Source organism: Canis lupus, chromosome 21, assembly GCF_003254725.2.
Source record: "Canis lupus dingo isolate Sandy chromosome 21, ASM325472v2, whole genome shotgun sequence".
Classification (NCBI taxonomy): Eukaryota; Metazoa; Chordata; class Mammalia; order Carnivora; family Canidae; genus Canis; species Canis lupus.
Genome location: NC_064263.1, coordinates 28,226,525 through 28,232,320, shown reverse-complemented (window position 1 = coordinate 28,232,320; position 5,796 = coordinate 28,226,525). Strand labels below are relative to the sequence as shown.

The window sequence follows — 5,796 nt, the reverse complement described above, 5'->3', positions numbered from 1 at the left end:
GATATTTATGTCATTTGACATCCCATGTTGCTTTAATTCCCTGATGAGTATCTTTTACTATTGCCAGTAACAGTCATAATTATGGCTCCTATCATGAAAAAAATGCAATTCATAATACATTTACATAATGACCAGGATGTTACTACTACTTTTACATTTGATTTGAGGAGCAGATAATGGATTCCAATGCTTTAACTAACATATATGCTATTAATTCTTAAATTTTTATCTCTAACAAAATCTTTCTCCTGGGATTTCTGAGTGGCTCAGTGGTTGAGCATCTGCCTTTGGCTCAGGGCATGATTCTGGTGTTCTGGGATTGAATCCCACATCGGGTTCCCTGCATGGAGCCTGCTTCTCTGCCTATGTCTCTGCTTCTCAATCTCTCTCTCATGAATAAATAAATACAATCTTTTAAAAAATAAAAAAAAAAAAACCTTTCTCTTGCTTCACACTGAAAAGTCAAAATGTTTGATGCCCCAAGATTACCTAAATCATTATGTCTCATATCTGACATTATGTGGAGAAAGAAACCTCCTTTCTTTACCCTGTAGGTCCAGTGTTTGTGGGATACAGATTGAATATATTACTGGCAATAATAGCAATAAGTAACGTTCTTTGATTTTCACTGTGTACTATGTACTATTTTAGAAGCTTTGTGTAAATCGTCTCATTTAATACTTTCAGCAACCTTATAAAATATGTAATACATAATGCTTACTATAAAGATAAATACATAGAAACCCAAAGAAGGTAAATACTCTTTACCAAGGCGATTCATCTGAAATTCAAAACTTAAAATTAAAAAAAAAAAAACTTAAACTTAGAACTCAAATACTCAACTACTAGATCACAATGCTAAATATGTATTATTTTCTCTGAACTATAAAAAATAACATGAAAAAATGGCCTGAAAGCCTATTTATTTGGGATTCCATTTTATCCATTTTTTTAGTGCATGGGTTGTATTTTTCCTTTTCCTTTTCTTTACTTTTCCGATTTTTCTGTGTCAATATGAAACTGAAGATAGTTATTGAGTTATTGTGCTTTAAATCTGTTGTAACTAAACTCAATATTTATAGTCTAAAGTGTCCTTGATCTGATACTGTCCTGAACAAAATCAGCAATAAAATAAATAAATAAGATTTTAATATGACCTCAAAAACTTACTGTTATTGTCCTCTCCTAATATTGGCATAATATAAAAATATCTGATATAATTTGAAGTACTCTGCAATTAGTACAGTTACGGAGAAAATGAAAAATTAAACTATATAGTTGACATCAGTATAATTTCTTGCTCACAGAAAAGATCTGGATAAACTTCTCCTGAATTTCCTTGGTCTTAACTCCATAAATGATTGGGTTGAGAGTGGATGGTACCACCACATAAAGATTGGCAAGGAGGATATGTACATGGAGTGGTATATTCTGGCCTCCAAATTGGTGAGCAAAGAATGAAAAAAAGGCTGGAGTATGGAACAGTAAAATAACACAGACATGGGAGTCACAAGCACCCAGAGCCTTGAGTTGGGCATCTTGAGAAGAAATTCTAAACACCGTACAGAGTATAAGGGCATAGGAAATGATGATAAATACCACATCCAGGCATGTAGAAAAAGTGCCACAATCACCCCATAGTAGATCTTGACTTTGATGCTATCACAGGCATACCTGGCAATGCCCAAATGTTCACAATATGAATGATCAATAATATTTCTTCTACAGTAAGTAAGCTGATAAACCAGAAAAACCAAAGGGAAACAGATGAAAAAACTCCTAATCACAGATGCAATGCCCATTTTTCCAAAGATTGAGAGGCTTAAAATGGTAGTATATCTTAGTGGATAACAAATAGCTACATAGTGGTCAAATGCCATGGCCAGCAATATGGCAGACTCTGCCACAAAGATGAAGTGTATAAAAAACCTCTGGGACACACAACAACCAAAAGAAATACCCCATCTTGGAACCAGAAGATTGCTAGCATCTTTGGCGTGGTGACTGTGGAGAGAAAGATATCTGCCAGAGACAACATGGACAAGAAGAGGCACATGGGCTCATGAAGACTGCGTTTCAGTGAAGATCAGAAATAATAAGAGGGTATTGCCTACAACAGCAACTATGTACATGGAACAGATGGGATGGAAATCCATATGTGTGCATCTGTTAGTCCTGGGATCCCAATCATGGTGTAGCAAATATCTCTAAGGTTGGTGTGGTTTGAAGAGATTGTCATCTTTTACTCTTTCTTCTGGTACTGGACACTGGAATTGAAAAGTGAGAGAGAGAGAGAGAGAGAGAGAGAGAAGGAGAGAAAGAGAGAGAGAGAAATAGAGATAGAATGAAAAATCAGAGTTATTTTATCAAGTTTAAGTATGAATTTTGGCATTACAATAAAGTTATTGTCTTAAAAAAGGATTGGTAATCAGTAATGATTCAAGATGACAAGCCAGATAAACTTCACTGACATGAAAGTTACCATGATTTTATAGAGCTAATGTTACTGGTAATGCTAATGGTTATAACTATAATAATGAACATTTATGGGTTTATAATTTGGTCTAGACTATAGTTGATACATTATACTTATTGACTTAGCATCATACATGAAAGTCTCTTAAATGCTCTTGCACAACATGCCTTTCCTTCTTGTTTGAATGATCATTTCCACTGATTAACCTTGATCTCTTTCTGGTGATTAATCACACACTCCAGAAATAAAGTGTTCAGAATATTGGTATGGCCTTTGTAGAGTTCAACCACCAAGTCATTAACAACCATTATTTCTGTAATTTAATATAAAGTCTTTCATCACCACCTGAAAATAACTTGGAGAGAAAGAGAAATAGATGTCTAGACAGTCCTTGCTTTGCCCTGGGCTGTATTAACATTGTACAAATTGAAGTCATGTTCTCTCTTTCCATAGTCCTAGTATGCAGTTGAAACAATACTATGCGAAAGAATGACTCCTCTAATATCATTCTAACTCAGCATACAGTGTCCTATCTTCCACACACATTACGTTTCTCCCTTCATTCTCTCTTGTCTCCACTGCATTTTTCTCCCATTTATTCCTTCGAGCTTGTGTTCAAATTTTGTCCTTTCTTTCCCTTCCTTTTTCCTTTTCTGGTCAAACTTGAATACCATTACTGGAGGAAAGAAAAAGGCAGCTCATAGGTAAATAAATAACAACAAAAAATGACTTGCAAACACATGCAAGAGTTAAATAAGTTAATGAATATTTCTTTAAGGTCTTCTGTGACTAATACTATACTAAAGAAGAAATTAAATATAAACCATATATATCCCCTATTTCAAGGAACTCCTACTCTTGTGAAGATCATGGGACATAGACACAAGCAATCACCCTTCAAAGCAGATCAGGATAAGAATGATGGGAAACATACAGTCACATGTATATAACACGGAAAAGACATTACCTTTAAGTAGGAGGTAATGCAAAGAATCACTGAAGTGTTGTCAGTAGATTTGTTTATCAGAAAACCTTTAGACTTTCTTTTTTTTTGTATATTTTTTATTGAAGTTTGATTTGCCAACATACAGTATAACACCCAGTGCCAGTATAACACACTTTCAAGAGACTATCATTAGCAAAAAGAGAAAAGGCAAGTAAAAACCTAAAGCAAAAAATATTTAAGTCATTGGAAAAATCAAGTCCTGTAGAATCTTAATGGCTTAGACACATGAGAAATATGAATGGACAAATAGGTTGTGCCTTGAAGATTCAGAGTTTTAAAAGTCAAGCTAAAGGCTTTGAGTTTAGTTCTCTATACTAAGAATTGATTTCTTATTTAACAATATTTACCGGAGGATCCCTGGGTGGCTCGGGGTTTAGCACCTGCCTTCGCCCCAGGACGTGATCCTGGAGACCCAGGATCAAGTCCCACATCAGGCTTCCTGCATGGAGCCTGCTTCTTCCTCTGCCTGTGTCTCTACCTCTCATTCTCTGTGTGTGTCTCTCATGAATAAATAAATAATATCTTTTAAAAAATATTTACTGAAAAAAATATTTACTGAATCTCTAATATTTTACCACAGTTTAAATGAGAACATAATGGAATCAAAATTTAAGATTTATCATTTCAAAGAAGTCTTCGCTGATGCTTATTTTTTATTCTCTACTTCCCAATAGCACACCGATACAATTCCTAGTTGCACGTTTTAAAATATTTTTCACCAATATGTCTGAAGTTCCATGATAGCTATGAGTATATCTCCAACATCTAACTTAATATATTTTTGTTGAGTAAATATGGCTTAAAAGGCAAAAAGATAGATTGAAGAGGTGAAGGATAACTACCTGAGTTACTGTAGGAAGCTTTGGCAACAAACCAAAGCAGCACTAGAAACATGATTTTAACAGTGAAGAAGGGGGATGAAGAAGAAATATGTTAGAAAATAAAATAAAATAGATAATTCCAGGTGATAGGCTATATGAGGTAAAATTGAAAGGCATGCAATATTTGAGACATACTGTCTGGAAAAATGTGGTGCCACTAACCAACAGAAGGAATAATGTAGGAGATGCAGATTCAGAAAAAAATGTTTTGAAACTATTAATATATGATGTGTCTATGGAAGCATTAAGAAAATAAACCTGCCAAACTATCTTAAACCTGCATAGTGCACTGGAAGAGAACTAATCTAGGTATGAGGCTCTATCTAAGCTCTAGCCTCAGGTATGCCACGAACCAGCTGGTACATTGGTAGAGGCATTTTACTATTCAAACTCTCTGTCCATATAGCTTGGAATAGAACTAGCTCATAGCTACTTTTCTTTTAGGTACAAAAGACTGAAATCCAATCATGAACCAGGAGCTCAAAAATACATGCATATATTTCAGTTTAGTTTCACTGTCAGTCATTCTATTAGAGTCAAAAGAGAAAGAACTAAAAAGAGAAGAGTTCTGGTATTGAATCTCTTCTCTAGCTTTATCTCCAACATGTAGTCTACTTGATCAGAGTGACAGCCTTCAATCATCTGGATTTTTAACCCAAAAAACACATTGTAGTTCCCAGTTATTTACATTGCTTAACTAATGTTTGAGTATTTACCATGAGTTATATCCTATGTTAACTAATTTCTATAATTTAATGCTCACAAAATACTATTTAATTATAAGAACCCAACAGAATGACTACTAGTATGGTTTGCACTTCACACTTTAGGAACCTATGGCATAAGGTAGTTTGAGTAATTTGTCCAAACTAGTCTCTAACCAAGCAGAGATTCAAACTCAAGTTGTCTTACTTAAAAACCCCAGGCTTTTAATACACTGTTTCATTTGCCACTAGTGATCAAATCCCTTCTGTAAACTTTCTTCTCCTTCATTTGCCTTGATCCCATTATATTCTTGTCTACCTACTACAATTTTCACAGTTCTGAGTCTTTTTTCCAATATTCTTTTTATTATTATCTCTAGTGTGTTGTTGTTGTTGATGATGATGATTCATAGCCCCTTCCCAATTGTTCTGTTGAGATTAGGATGTGAAATTAAAATATAAGATCTTCGTTAGTGTCCAGTGAAAAATATTAGACTTTTACTAGTGGCTAGTACGATTTCAAGGAATTGGTGAGAGTAAAGCCTGATTACAGATTGCAAGATGTTGGGTGTGTGACAGCTGAAAGCAGCAGTGGTGAACAACTCTTGAGAAGATGTCCATTTATGTCAGAGGAGTTTTGTGGTAAATAAGAATTTGAAACAAGAAAGTGAACAATTTTTGGAATTAATTCCCCCCTGATACAAAAAGATAATTCAATCATGTTATTAT

At 34.4% G+C, this 5,796-nt stretch overlaps 1 pseudogene; it reads right to left on the bottom strand.

The window, feature by feature from the left end:
* Window positions 1–1,284: 1,284 nt before the first annotated feature.
* On the bottom strand, window positions 1,285–2,239 carry LOC112667877 (olfactory receptor 52Z1P-like; annotated as a pseudogene).
* Window positions 2,240–5,796: the final 3,557 nt, after the last annotated feature.